This window comes from Scyliorhinus torazame, chromosome 2 (genome assembly GCF_047496885.1).
Source record: "Scyliorhinus torazame isolate Kashiwa2021f chromosome 2, sScyTor2.1, whole genome shotgun sequence".
NCBI lineage: Eukaryota > Metazoa > Chordata > Chondrichthyes > Carcharhiniformes > Scyliorhinidae > Scyliorhinus > Scyliorhinus torazame.
In genome coordinates, this window is record NC_092708.1 from 304546436 (window position 1) to 304562180 (window position 15745).

Sequence of the window (15745 nt, forward strand, 5' to 3'; positions counted from 1 at the left end):
TTGTACCCATGTAAAAGGGCAACATTATGCGAGGGCCAACATTTTCCCAAGTAACTCTGGCAATATGGTGTCACTGTGCCTACCCCATGTGGACTGCAGAAGTTCAAGAAAGGAGCTCAAGCAATCTCGTCAAGGACAATTAGGGATGGTCAATAAGCGCTGGCCCTTTCAGCAATACCCACATCCCAAGAACAAATAATTAAACGTGTGCCTGAAATGTTGCACCAGTGTCACAATGTGAGAAAAGTTTGGGCCTAAATCTTCATCTGCTTGTTATGACCAGGTGAAAAAGGGGTGAACTGGCTTATCTATTATGAGGCTATGCCTGTAATATCCCGCTCGGAACCTACAGGGTGGGAATGCTTGTCTTCCCCATGCACTTGCGGAGAACATGCTTCCCCACCAGGGGCAAGGTATCTCAATCAAACAAGGTATAAAAGGACGGCACCTACCAGGGAGGAACCCCAGTAGGGATCTACCGGGGAGTGAATATATCGTTTGTGTAAATAAAACTTTGTTTCTTATTTTACTCAGTGTGGACTTCCCGTGACCTTACTAAGCTGGCGACGAGGAATAAGCTAGTTTGCGGTCGACACTGCGGCTTACTCAGCTCAGCTGAGTATCACCCTGATTTGCTGGGCCCAGGTTTGGATTTCTTTGATTTGCCATGCTCTGTTTGGGCGGTTAGATGCATTTGACTCTGGTGTTGAAGACTGGAACCAAATACACTGAACGAATGCGTTATTTCTTCCCGGCCCTCATTATCACGGAGAATGAGCGACAGACGGTCATACTGTTGATGGCCTGTGGACCGGACACATTCGGGATGATCCGGAGTCTCATGTATCCGGCGATGCCAGGCACGCAATCATTGGATCATCTCGTGACACTTGTGGCACAAAACCTTAACCCAACTTGTCGAAAGTTGTGCAAAGATATTGGTTTACTAAGGCACAGAGGTCCACCGGTGAGTCCGTCACTGAGTTTGTATCTCGGTTACGGAAGATAGCCGAGTTTTGTGAGTATGGAACTGGTTTGTCTGATATGCCCCGTTATGGTTTGGCTGCAGTATTAATAAAATGGAAACTCAGAAAAAGCGTTTGAGTGAAGATTCCCTAACTTTTCAGCAGGCGCTGCAGACCTCCCTGTCCAAAGAAAGTGCAGAACATGGAGATGCAAGAGATGGAGGTGAATGTTTTGGGGCATCGTCCCTTACATGGTATTCCCTCGACCTGGACCTAAATGTCATAACGAATCTGGCCCCTGAATGAAGAACTGGCCGCTGATCGTGCAGCATCCCCGGGCTCAGCTGAAGGCGGTTCCTGCCTGTGTGTGATGGTTGGATGCTGGTCACGGCGTACCTACAGGCAGCAAGTGGGCCAGCACTCCAAGCATTCCAGTCAAGGTAGGTGGCAGCCCCGGGGGGCCCGGCCTTGCATCTGGATGATGCATAGGAGGCAGAGGATGAGGCTGAGATGCAGATTAACTGTTTGCCTCACCCTGAATAGCCCGGGTTCATGTTCTAATATTAGTGAATGGTCATATGTTCCAAATGGAGCTAGATACGGGAGCGGCCATTTCTGTGGTAGCATAGAGCATTTTTGATCTTATCAAACAAAAGTGCATACTTTGTCTTTGGCTGACACGCGGTCCGTTTGGCTACTTATACAGGGGAACAACTAAATATTGTGGGGTCCACCCTCACTCCAGTGGTTTATGGGTGCCTGTCAGTGCATCTTCCCCTCATTGTTGTGCAAGGAAACAGCCCTAACCTTTTGGGCTGCGATTGTCTGCACCAACCACAGTTGGATTGGCAGCATATGCTCCAACTGGGATCTGGCAGTCTGTGTATGGTTCTGAGCAAATTCTGGGAGGTTTCCCAGCCTGGTTTGGGTACCATTAAAGGGGCCGTGGCCAAAATCCAAGTGGACCCGGAACACCAGCCCCGATATTTTTGTGCCCACCTGGTTCCCTGCACTATACTGGAGAAGGTCAAGACCAAAGTTTGGCGTTTAGAATGTTGGGCTTCATTCGGACTGTGCACTTCGCTGATTCAGTGGTGCTGGTGGTCCCTATAACTAACCCGGATAAGACAGTCCGCCTCTGCGGAGACTATAACTTGACTGTGATCACGGCTTCGAGATTGGACCATTACCCTGTATGCAACATTAACCGGTGGCTGTACATTAACAAAATTGGACATGAGCAACGCTGGAGCTTGATAAATGTCACGGACGTAGGTCACGATTAATACACACAAGGGGTTTTATGAGTACATCCGACTTCGAGTATCCTCGGCGTGTACATTTTTCCAGAGCGTCATGGAGAACAGCCTGCGTGGTTTACCATTTGTTATCGTTCACTTAGAGAACGTATTATTCACAGGAACCACAGACCAAGAACATTTTGTGCGGCATGGCGGCACCGTGATTAGCACTGCTGCCTCAAAGCGCTAGGGACCCGGGTTCAATTCCGGCCACTGTCTGTGTGGCATTTGCACGTTCTCCCAGTGTCTGCGTGGGTTTACTCCGGGTGCTCTGGTTTCCTCCCACAGTCCAAAGATGTGCAGGTTAGGTGGATTGGCCATGCTAAATTGCCCCTTGGTGTCCATAGATGTGCAGGTTAGGTTATGGGGTTCCAGGGATAGGGTTGGGTGGACAGGGGAGTGTAAATGGGTAGATCATTTGAAGGGTCGGTGTAGACACGATGGGACGAATGGCCTCCTTCTGCACTGTAGGAACTCCATGATTTTTCAGAACCTCGAGGGGGTGTGAAGTGGTTTTCTGAGTATGTGGTCTGCCTGTGCCGTGCGAAGTGTGTGTTTTACACGACAAAAGTGGTATATTTGGTATTTTGGGAGGATTGAAGTGGCCTACAGCTGGTCGCTCAGAAGGTATGGGCAATCAAAATAGCCCCTGCTCATCGAGACCCCATAGAACTTTGCTCTTTTCTTGGACAAGTTCATTATTATGAGCGGCTTATTCCACATGTGGCTACTCTCCTAGTGCCTTCCACCTGCTCTTGAAGAATCGCCAGCCTTGTGCTTGGGGCCAGACCCAGGATGCGACATTTAAAAGGTGAAGCAACGATTGTCCTCCTGGGGGGTGCTGACGCATTTTGACTCTTCGTAATCATGGTGCGTCACCTGCAATCCTTCACCGTATGGCATTGTGCCAATTCTGTCCCATCGGATGAACAATGGTCATGACCACCCGATTGCTTTTGCCTCCCGGACAGTGGCTGAGGTTGAGGGAAAATATGCCCAGATCGGAAAATAAGGTCTTGCGGTCGTAAAGCAGTTTTATCAATACGTCTATGCCACCATTTTCTATCAGCACTGATCACAAGCCATTACTAGGCCTCTTGCGTGACAACGAGCGATTCCAACAATAAAGTCTGCGTTGATCCAACGTGGGCTTTGTTATTGGCGGCTTATGAATACTCTTTTGAGCACTGCTCAGGGACCCAGATTGCGTATGGTGATGCATTGAGCCATCTTCCCCAGCAGATCAAATCCATGAACAGTGGACAAAGTAATTGCTGTCCTGAATTTCATGGATTCGTTGCCGATCACTGCCTCATGTGTTCGTGACTGGACACAACCGCCCCTGTACTTGCCAAGATACGACAACCGGTGTTATACGGTGGGCAGCAGTGGTAGCTGATGAGCCATCAATTAACAGAAGACGAGTAGTGAACGAAACTGTGGCTTTAATAAGCGAAACAGAAAGGCTCCTGGCCACTGATCCCGAACTGGGGCAGGGCTGGAGGTCAGCCACCTTTATACTGAGCCCAAGGGGAGGCAGAGCCATCAGGCAGTGGTTTACCACAATACATGTAGTACAGTAACAGTTTACCACAATACATATAATACACTAACAGTGGTTTACCACATTCACCCCCTGTTTAAAAAAAAAGAGTCCAGCGGGGGTGCAGTGGACTTAAAGGTCGAGTCTGTCAGGGGCTTTCACCTTCCGCCGTGATCGCCTCAGTCCTGACTGTGGTGTGTGCACTGGTGTCGAGACCTGCGCGTCCGGGAGCATGTTGTCTTCTTCTTCGCCCAGTAGTTGAGTCAGTGGAGGGGGGGGGGCGGTGTAGGGGCGGGAGTGGTGGTGATGGTCGCCGGTGGGCCTGCAGGTGCCAAATCTTGAAGTAGCTGGGTAGTGGTGGAGGGAGACGGTGTAGGGTTGGGGGTGGTGGTGATGGTTGCTGGGGAACCTGCAGGTGCCAAATCCCGGAGGGAGACTGTGTCCTGCTGCCCCTCATGATGTGCCACGTAGGCATATTGTGGGTTGGCATGGAGGAGCAGGACCTTCTCAACGAGGGGATCCGATTTATGACTCCTCGCATGCTTCCGGAGGAGGACGGTCCCCGGGCCTGTCAGCCAGGACGGGAGCAAGACCCCTGAGGTGGACTTCCTAGGGAAGGCAAACATACGTTCGTGAGGGGTATCATTGGTGGCAGTGCACAGGAGCAACTGGATGGAGTGGAGTGCATCGGGAAAGACCTCCTGCCAGCGGGAGACTTCTAGACCATAGGGCCAGAAGGACAGCCTTCCAGACCGTCGCATTCTCCCTCTCCACCTGTCCGTTTCCCGGGGGATTTTAGCTGGTCGTCCTGCTTGAGGCGATGCCCTTGCTAAGCAGGAACTGACGCAACTCGTCGCTCATGAAGGAGGAACCCCGATCGCTATGGATGTGGGTGGGGAAACCGAACAAGGTGAAGAAATTGTGCAGGGCCTTGATGACGGTGGCAGAGGTCATGTCAGGGCATGGGATGGCAAAGGGGAATTGTGAGTACCCGTCAACAACGTTGAAGAAGTACACGTTACGGTCAATGGAGGGGAGGGGCCCTTTGAAGTCGATGCTGAGGCACTCAAAGGGGCAGGAGGCCTTTACCAGGGATGCTCTGTTGGGCCGATAGAAGACCTGGCAGTCCCTGGTCATGGTCCTGACCTCCTCGATGGAGTGAGGCAGGTTGCAAGCCTTGATAAAATGAAAAAAACAGATGACCCCCGGGTGACAGAGGTCATTGTGGAGGGCCCAAAGTCGGTCTACTTGTGCGCTGGCACGGGATAGGGCATCTGGGGACTCATTGAGCTCCCCAGGTCGGTACAAGATATCGTAGTTGTAGGTGGAGAGTTCGATCCTCCATCTCAGAATCTTGTCGTTCTTGATTTTGCCCCACTGTGTATTGTTAAACATGTTGGTCAGTGAGGAGAGTGAATCACCTGCCGGCCAGGTAAGCCTCCAATGTCGCACAGCTTCTACAATGACTTGGGCTTCCTTTTCAACGGAGGACTGTTGAATTTCGGAGGCATGGAGGGTACGGGAGAAGAAAGCCACGGGCCTGCCCGCCTGGTTGAGGGTAGCGGCCAGCGCAAAGTCCGACGCATCGCTTGCCACCTGGAACGGAATGGACTCGTCCACAGCGTGCATTGCGGCTTTGGCAATGTCTGCCTAGGTGCGGTTGAAGGCCAGGCGGGCTTCAGTCGTCAGGGGAAAAATGGTGGATTTAATGAGTGGACGGGCCTTGTCCGCATAATTGGGGGCCCACTGGGCATAATAAGAGAAGAACCCCAGGCATCTCTTCAGGGCCTTGGGGCAGTGGGGGAGGAGAAGTTCCTTGGCTCCGTTTTCCACAACGTAGCCAAGGATGGCTAGGCGGGTTGTGTGGAAAACGCATTTCTCCTTATTGTATGTGAGGTTAAGGAGCTTAGCGGTGTGGAGGAAATGCCGGAGGTTTGCGTCATGGTCCTGCTGGTCATGGCCGCAGATGGTGACAGGGAAGACCGCTGGAAGACCGAGACCCCATTGGTGACGCCGAAGGGAACCCTGAGGAAGTGGTAGAGGCGGCTATCTGCCTTGAAAGCAGTGTATTGGCGGTCCACCGGGCGGATAGGGAGCTGGTGGTACGCGGACATCAAGTCAACTGTGGAGAAGACTCGATGCTGTGCAATCTGATTGACCATGTCAGATATGCGGGGAGGGAGTACGCATCGAGCTGCATGTACCGGTTGATCGTCTGACTGTAGTCGATGGCCATCCAGTGCTTCTCCCCAGTCTTGACGACCACCACTTGGGCTCTCCAGGGGCTGGTACTAGCCTCAATGATCCCCTCTCGTAAGAGTTGCTGGACCTCCGACCGAATAAAGGTCCTGTCCTGGGCACTGTATCATCTGCTCCTAGTGGCGACGGGCTTATACAGTCCGGGGTGAGGTTAGCGAAGAGTGAGGGTGGGGCGATCTTAAGGGTCGCGAGGCTACAGACGGTGAGTGGGGGCAGGGGTCCACCGAACTTTAAGGTAAGGCTTTGGAGGTGGCACTGAAAGTCGTGCCCCAGTAATAGGGCAGCGCAGATATGGGGGAGGACGTAGAGCTTAAAGTTAGTGTACTCTACGCCTTGCACAGAAAAAGTCGCGACACAGTACCCCCGTATTTCGATGGAATGTGATCTGGAAGCCAGGGAGATTTTCTGGGTCGCAGGTAAAATTGGGAGGGAGCAGCGCCTTACCGTATCTGGGTGGATAAAGCTGTCTGTGCTCCCGGAGTCGAAGAGGCAGGCTGTCTCGTGCCCATTGATCCGGACGGTCATCGTAGATTTTGTGAGATAATGAGGTCGAGACTGGTCGAATGTGATGGAGACGAGCTTCGGAAAGTGGTGGGTGGGCCGGTCAGAGGTAGCGGTGGCCCGCGTACGACCAGGTGAGCAGGGGTCCCGGGAAGCGGCGGAGGGGTTCCAAAATGGCGGCCCCCATGGGTCGCATGTGGCAGGTGGCATCGAAGGTGGCATCAAAGATGGTGGCCCCTGTGGCGTGGCGGGTGGAATCAAAGATGGCAGTGAAGATGGCGGCCCCCACAGGTCGCACATGGCGGGTGGCAGCGAATATGGCGCCGCCCACAGGTCGCACATGGCTGGTGGTGCGGCAGATGGGGGCGATTCCGACAGACAACAGGCAGCGCTGCTGGGCCTAGGAACTTTAGGGACAGGCCAGGCCTGGCAGACTTTGGCAAAGTGGCCCTCCCTCCCACACCCGTTGCAAATCGCGTTCCGTGCAGGGCAGCATTGTCTGGAGTGCTTACCCTGGCCGCAAAGGTCGCATTTTGGGCTTCCAGCGTTGGCGGGCTGCTGCGCGGCACAGGCTAGCACTGCACTCAAGTCGGGTGATGGCGGCGCCCATGATGTCCACGAGGGTGCCACGTGGTCGGAGATGTAGACCTCCATGTTCTGGAAAGCCACTTGCAGTGAGTTTAGAGCTGCACTGTCTCTGGGAGGCCGAGTGTACCCCCTTCTAGCAAGCGCTGGCGGATGTAATTGGATTTAATGCCCGCGACATAGGCGTCCCTGATCAGCAGCTCCGTGTGTTGGTCAGCCGATACCACCTGGCAAGCACACTTCCCGCCGAGTGCCCGCAAGGCACGCAGGAATTCGGTTTGTGATTCTCCGGAGCGTTGTCGCCTCGTGGCAAGGAGGTGCCTGGCGTACACCTCGATTACTGCCTTTACGTACTGTCCCTTCAGCAGCATTATCGCCTCCGTACACGAGGGGGCGTCTCTGATGAGAAGGAAAACTTGCGGGCTCACCCGTGCGTAGAGCATTTGAAGCTTTTGGAGGTCGATGACGTCATCGGTGGGGGATCCGAGGTAAGCTTCGAAGCAGCTTAGCCAGTGCTCGAATGTTGCAGTGGCGTCGGCTGCTTGTGGGTCCAGCTCCAGGTGATTAGGCTTGAGTGATGAATTCATCTTAAAAGTTTAGCTTATTAAATTGATATGCCATCAATTAACACAAGACCAGTAGTGAACAAAACTCTGGCTTTAATAAGCTAAACAGAAAGCCTCCTGGCCACTGATCCCGAACTGGGGCAGGCCCGGAGATCAGCCACCTTTATACCGAGCCCGAGGGGAGGCGGAGCCATCAGGCAGTGGTTTACCACAATACATGTAGTACAGTAACAGTTTATTACAATACATATAATACATTAACAGTGGTTTACCACAATAACTACCATGGGAGTTGAAGGCTTCCTCCACAAAATTGTCGGAACTGACTGTGAAAGATGATATCTTCCTGTAGGGCAAGAGGGTTGTTGTCCTGGCAAAGGGACAGGCTATCATGTTGAAAGACCTTCACAACAGATATCTCAAAGTGTGCAAAATGAAGATGCTGGCAAGAAGCTACGTCTGGTGACTGGGGTTGGACAAGGATATTAAGACCTTGGCCCAGCTGTGCTCCATCTGTCAAGGGCACCAGCAGATCCCCATGGCGGCACCCCTAGATCCTTTGGAGTGGACAGGGAGCCCTTATCGACTATAGAATTTACAGTGCAGACGGAGGCCATTCGGCCAATCGTGTCTGCACCTGCCCTTGGAAAGGACACCCTCCTTAAGCCCTTGCCTGCATCCTATCCCCGTAACCCAGTAACCTTGCCTAATCTTTTTGGACACTGAGGGCAATTTAGCATGGTCATTCCACCCAACCTGCACATCTTTGGACTGTGGAAGGAAACCGGAGCACCCGGAGGAAACCCACGCAGATGCGGGGAGAAAGTGCAAACTCCACACAGATAGTGACCCAAGCCAGGAATCGAACATGGGACCCAGGAGTTGTGAAACAACTGTGCTAACCATTATACTACCATGCTGCCCTACGGACTTGGACTCTCATAATCACAAATTTCACTGGTCCCTTCTTGGGTTCTGTTGTAACCTGCCTGACTCCGATTGGCTGGGGACAATTAGTTACCTCATAAAATATTTCAAGTTTATTGACAACTCAAGAATACAAAAGAATCAACAACATGCTAAAAACCATCACGAGAATCAGTAATGTGCCCGAAGCATTTACAAGACACCAAAAAAATACAAAATCACCAGCTATTTCCCTGCCCTAATGGCAGCCCCACATTGGTGGAAAGGCATCTAAAGGGGCAGCGCAGATCACTGGAAAAGGACACACCAATACGGGCCATGGCAGAAGAGAGGAGAGAACTCACCTCACAAACAAAAAGATAAAATACAGAGCAAATACAAGAAACTCAACAGACAATTAAGTACAAGGCCAAGCCGCCAGCACTCAAGCCAGCGCATGCTCCCCTCCCCTACCCTTCCCCGGCTCCAGCAACAGCCCCACATCAGTGAAAAGGACAGGCAGCACGCGGTTGAGGAGAGAGAAAGAGAACGCCTCTCCCCCTCACTATCGCGGGAAGGCCCCCTCAACCCCCGGTGCACAAAAGCAGCAGGGCCACAATTGGCGAGCACCTAGCTGCTTGGTCCAAAATAACAATACACAACAGAAATGCAATAATAACCGTACAATTATCCAACAATCACACAATACCAACATCGGTACAAACAGTCAATTGGGCCACTGCCCTGCTGCTCTCACAGTTCCGGCATCCGGTCTCCAGACACCATGCAGTCCAAAGCTGCAAAGGCGAGTCCATTCCACTCCACTTTCAGTCCAGAAGCAGGCCAACCAAAATTTGCCCCAAACTCCACTCCCAGCCGGTAAGCAGAAAGGCAGCCAGTAACAAGTACGAGTCCCAGCATGGCAACTGTAGTCAGGCAACTCCATCCTCTCGTTCCCCTGCAAGCAACTTCTCCTCCATCCAACTGGTTGCAGCACTGTTCACCTTTGCCGCAGTCCAGGCTTCAAAGTCCAGAAAAGGCAGTCAGCATACAGAATAACACACCAGGTCAGGGAGCAGGGTTACAGCCAGAAGCAGCTAGAGCTCAGAGACAGATTCCCCTCCAACACCTCAGCGTGTGAGCTACTCAGGTGGAGTGTGAACTCTTCCAATGTGCAATCATTAATAGTTGCAGCTGTATAAGTAGAGCTGGTCAGTGTGGTACTGGCTAGAGAAGGAAGCAGTGGTGAACTACTGCTGCTGTGTACATACTGTTGTAAATAAAGTTACTTTCTGTGGATTCTTCATGACCCTCACAAACGGTTTGATGTTACTCATCCTAGTGGACGTCCATTCAAAGTGGCTGGAGGTCCAAAAAATGGTGTTGATCACTTCCCGGGTGACCGTCGGAATCCGTGAGATGCCCGTGACCGATAATGGTGCCTTTTTCACGAGTGAAGAATTTGTTGCTTTCGCAAAAGCAACGGGATTTGCCATGTCCGCACCACTCCATACCATTTGGCACCGGATGGTTTGGCAGAGAGACTATGCAGATGGTCCACATCGAGTAAAATAAAAACAAACTTTTATTTATATAAACGATTAGTGCACTACCCGGCAGACTCCTAAAGGGTTACTCCCTGTTTGGTGCCTTACTGTTATTTAATTGAGATATCTTTGCCGAGCGAGAGAGAGAGGGCAGAACACAGGTTGTTGACTTTCTGGACACTACCTGTGTCACATGCAATCTCTCTCTAGTGGCTGACAGCCTTGACTTGAAATACTTCAACCATTGTGTACTTCCAAGAGCTTTCTTGTGGCAGCCATTGTTTCAATAGCCAATATTTTTAATGTTTGTTCCTCAGACAGTTACGGGTTTCGATGGGTGTGTGGATTATAGGAAGAATCACACTCCCCTGAGGGTAATTTGTTGGATTCTTATCTTCACCATGGAACGTGACCGTGCATTTTTAAACAGAGTTAAAATTGCAAAATCTCAAATCTCTGAGTTCAAATTGCAAATGTTCCAGTCAGTTAAAAGTTGAAAAATCATATTTTCAAAAACAAAGCGCATAGCCTCGTAACAATGCTCAATAAGAATTTATTGGATTGTGGCACTGGTGTATATTCTCTCTTCCTGCTTATGTATGCACAGGGTTGAATTGCTCCTGGAAGGTGTTATGTATGTATTGATGGATGTTCCTGTTCAACAAAAGGCAGCTTAATATGTCAGTGCATGTTGAGTGCCATATCAATGGTTTTATTCTGTCCAGTAGTATACCTGGCAATGCGCTGAATAAAAGAGATTGTTTTCCAGAAACCAAATGATCCCCAGGTTGCAGACTGAAATGAAATGAATCAGAATAATTAATAACACAAGTGGAAGATCAACTCATCCGGTTACAAGGGATACAGTTTTTAAGGACTTTTACCTTCAATTAATTTTGTGTTGTATAGTTAACGTTGATTTTCGACTCGTGCACAGTTAGTCCCAAGCCACAGCAGACATTTGTAATCACTCTGAAGATATAAATAATAGAGCTGATAGCTGAGTCACCGAGAACCATGCTGTTTCCTAGTACAGTAGTCAAACATCACTCTTTGAGATATCATAGGGGCAGTGTAGAATGAATTTTGGCTTGCTGGGCCCAGAAGCAGATGCTAACAGTACACAGGGGCAAGCGGGTGCCTAGATGGGCTGGTTAGAAGGCCCACCTCTGTTCTTTGGAACTTGATTCCTGCTGCTTTAGTAGATTTTAGACCAGTGATGGGCAACCTAGCCCAGTGAGTGAGCCACATGAGTGGTCCTCCTTCATCTCAGTGGGCTGCAAGATTGAAATCAGGCTGTTCACTAACCATGACTCCATAAATAAAATTAAATATATTTAATACACGTCAAATATTTCATAACGAATTATAGAAAACGCTTGATCATTTCTGTATGAATACAACTCTCATTAACTTCAAATAGGGGTGGCATAGTGGCACAGTGGTTAGCACTGCTGCCTCACAGCACCAGGGACCTGGGTTAAATTCTGGCCTTGGATGACTGGGTGATAGTGTGGAATTTGCATATTCTCTTCGTATCTGCGTGGGTTTCCTTTGGGTGCCCCGGTTTCCTCTCACAGTCCAACGATGTGCAGGTTAGGTGGATTGGCCATTTCAAAATTGCCCCTTAGTTTCCAAAGATGTGCACGTTAGCTGATGGAGAGTACTCTTTCAGAAGGCCGGTGAAGACTTGATGGGCCGAATGGCCTCCTTCTGCACTGTAGCCATTCTATGGATTCTATGGTAAAAACAAATATTTACACTTTGGAAACAGAGCTCTCACAGCCAATGTTGTGTGCAATCGACATGCACCTCACTTCACTTGGCCTTGCTTTATGCGCATTTCACCTCAGTCAGACCAGGAAAAAAACTAGAGATGGAAATCAGCAGAATGGGGTGACTCTCCGCATGGGCAACGGTCAGCAAAATGTCTTGTGGGCCTCTCTGAGAGGCTGGATGGGCTGCATAGGGCCCCCAGGCAGCAGGTTGCCAACCACTGTTTTAGACCCTCTAGCCCTCACCCCTCATCCTTACCTCCACCCCCACCAACCCATAATGGCCCCTCATACCTTCTATGTCAATTCAATGCCAACTCACCCAGTATCTACCATATTAGGAGCTATGTAGAGATGAAATAAATAAACTTCTAAACATCTAATACAGCTCTCACTGCAAAAAACCTTCCATTCATTAAAGCATCAAATCTTTAAATATCTTCAAGTAGATAATCTATTATAAAAACAAACATCTGTTCTTACCCCTATTACTTTAATAGCCTTTCATTTATAAAAAAATTATTTTTTTGAAACACCTGTTTACAATTAAGGGGCAATTTAGTGTGGCCAATCCACCTACCCTGCACATCTTTGGGTTGTGGGGGTGAGACCCACGCAGACACGAGGAGAATGTGCAAACTCCACACAGTGATCCGGGGCTGGGGTCGAACCTATTAATAGCCTTTTAAGCTGTCAATCAAACTGTGAAGTCAGAGACCCTGCTGGGATAATTTTAGTTTTAGGAACTCAGTCAAGAATTTGTAATGAATAGGCCGTAGACAAGTGTCAACAAAAATCTCTATTGAAACTGCTGGAACTGATGTTACACCAGTTGGCCTGTTAATCAAATCCGTCCAGTAGAGTTTTTTTAAACAATCAATGACAGCTGTAGCCAGTTTTGCTCATAGCTTAACAGGTGAGGAATTCCAAAAAACTTCTAATTGTGATTGTTCAATAGGCTTTATCTATCCTTCAAGAGTCTTTATGAATAGGCCATCAACTTGAGACTCTCACATTATAAGATGTGGGGCGCGATTCTCCCCTACCCGGCGGGGCGGGGGTTCTGGCGTAATGGAGTGGCGGGAACCACTCTGGCGTCGGGCCGCCCCAAAGGTGCGGAAGTCTCTGCACCTTTAGGGGCCAAGCCCTCACCTTGAGGGGCTAGGCCCGCGTCGGAGTGGTTTCCGCTCCGCCGGCTGGCGAGAAAGGCCTTTGGCGCGACGCTAGCCGGCGCCAGGTCTTCGCCAGGCGACGCATGCGCGGGAGCGTTAGCGGCTGCTGACGTCATCCCCGCGCATGCGCAGGGGAGGGGGTCTCTTCTGCCTCTGCCATAGTGAAGACCATGGCGAAGGCGGAAGAAAAAGAGTGCCCCCACGGCACAGGCCCGCCCGCAGATCGGTGGGCCCCGATCGCGGGCCAGGCCACCGTAGGGGCACCCCCCCGGGGCCAGATCGCCCCGCGCCCCCCCCAGGACCCCGGAGCCTGCCCGTGCCGCCTTGTCCCCCCATTCAAAAGGTGGTTTAATCCACGCTGGCGGGAGAGGGTTGACAGCGGCGGGACTTCGGCCCATCGCGGGCCGGAGAATCGCCGGGGGTGGGCCCACTGACCGGCGCGGCGCATTTCCCGCCCCCGCCGACCAGCACGCCGCGATTCCCCCCCCCCCGCCGAATCTCTAGTGGCGGAGAATTCGGGACACGGCGGGGGCAGGATTCACGCCAGCCCGCGGCGATTCTCCGACCCGGTCGGGGGTCAGAGAATCGCTCCCAAGGTTTTTGTAACTGCCAAAATTGTGTCTGCTTGAACTCAGTACAAAGTTCAAATGGCCCTACTATGTTTGAGTATCCTGCCTGTGAGATTCATGATCCCCTCCCCCCACTCCCATCTCCTAGCTCAACTCTTTCCCTGGCAAAAAAGGGACTTGTTGGAAATGGAGGCAGGACTTACACATCCGGATCCCACCTTCTATTTTTAATGGTTTGGGGTGTCTTCCCAAAGTCGTGAATATCCAACCCTTTGCATCTCTGTGCCCTCATGAAAACATATACCCTTATTATTTCATGCATTTTTCAATCTTTGAACCAGTTACCACTTCCTCCATGTGTGTGGCTGATTGAGATAGAATGTTGCTCAAACAGACCACAGTTAGCAGAACTGCTTTTTGCCTCCAATGGCTAAAACCAGAATGCAGCTGAAAAGATTACTGAAACACAAAACCTTGCAGCCTTTTTTACCTCTGGCAACACTGGTGACCACTCACTCACATCAGCCTTCATTCAGTTCCTTACCCTAAATAGCAAAGAAACACAAATACAGCGAGAGAATGCAAATAGTGCAGATGTAGAATGGACAAGTATAAGTTAAGGAAGTCAATGGCTGCAGATGTGCAAGTATATAGGGCGACAGTTCTAAAGGGCTAATGATCATTTGATTGACAATGTCAAGGATATTCAGATTCAATGAAGTCCGTTCCCCTAATTGATCACTGGCAGTCAGAACCCTGGGCGAAATTCTCCTACCCGCCCCGCCACATTTCTGCCCCGACCCGACGGCGGGAGTCTCCGTAACACCGGCCGGTCAATGGGGTTTCCCATTGTGGGGCAGCCCCACGCCGTCGGGAAACCCCGCAGCGCCGGCAAAACGGAGACTCCCGCCGGCGGAGAATGACGCCCCCTGTTTCCAGTGCCAGTGGAGTGGCTGTTAAGTGTCTGTCTCAGAGGTTGCATCCCTTTATAGAGGCAGCACAGAGAAACATACCATCCTCTCCTCGCAGAAGCTTCATCTTTGCAGGAACAGGCTGCAAAGTCAGACTAACTTGTGTGCATCCAAAGACTATTGGGACTGAATCAATGTTCTCTCTAAACTGTGCGGCTGTGCAGTCACCCAAGAATCCATATGCAGACCGCACTCAAGTTGACCCTTTTACATGTGTGCGCATCACTCGAGAAAACTAAAAATGGATGTATACTTAAATAAATCACTCCACAATAAAATTTGAGGAAACACTGACCCTGAGAGAAGAACCATCGCCATACCAGCTTATTCATAATAAATTGCAATATATTTCTCAGATTATGATGCCCCACAGAGGGAGAAATTCTCCCAACTGACCTGAGGCAGATTTCCTTTTCTAAAGGGCATTAGTGAACCAGATGGGGGTTTTTACAACAATGGTTTTATGGTCTTCATTAATTCCAGATTTAAAAAAAAAATTGGATTGTGATTTTACCATCTGCCATGGTGGTGTTCAAACCCAGGTCCCCAGAGCATTATGCTGGGTCTCTGGATTGCTAGTCTAATGACAATACCACCATGTCACAACTTCCCCACTGGGGCAGAGAGTGGGGGAAGGGCCTCCTCCCCCCAGTGCCACACACAAGTACTTATCTGGACAGAACTGTGCTGCAGGACTCATATAGCCACCACAGCAAAGGTTTGAAGTTCAACCGGGGGCGGCGTGCGAGGTGAGGACAAGGGGTGGGTTGAACAGACAAAGACAAGGGGGGGGAAATTTGGAAGGAGGACTGTGCAAGGAGTGGGGTGGGGGAAGGGCAAGGAGTCACACTCAGTGAGGTACCCTCAATAATGATGCTTAGAGATTAAACTGTAAAGAAGGCTTTATTAGGCTAATAACTATGCTACAGATTGGGACGAGAGCTGACTGCTATACAGACCATGAGGCAGGCCTTTATGTATGGCTCCCAGATGGGCGGAGCCAGAGGCGGAGTCCCCAGGGTTCCAAGCCTGGTCTTAAAGGGGACATCACCTTACATGATGATAAGGCAGTAACCGTTCATCAC

General features: G+C 50.5%; 1 long non-coding RNA gene across 1 annotated transcript in view; it reads right to left on the minus strand.

Moving 5' to 3' along the window:
* Window positions 1-11525: 11525 nt before the first annotated feature.
* LOC140407887 (uncharacterized) overlaps window positions 11526-15745 on the minus strand; it is a 63531-nt gene continuing 59311 nt past the window's right edge. Inside the window, exon 3 of the long non-coding RNA XR_011939861.1 lies at window positions 11526-11911. This is a non-coding gene — a long non-coding RNA (uncharacterized lncRNA). The remainder of the gene's footprint in view (window positions 11912-15745) is intronic.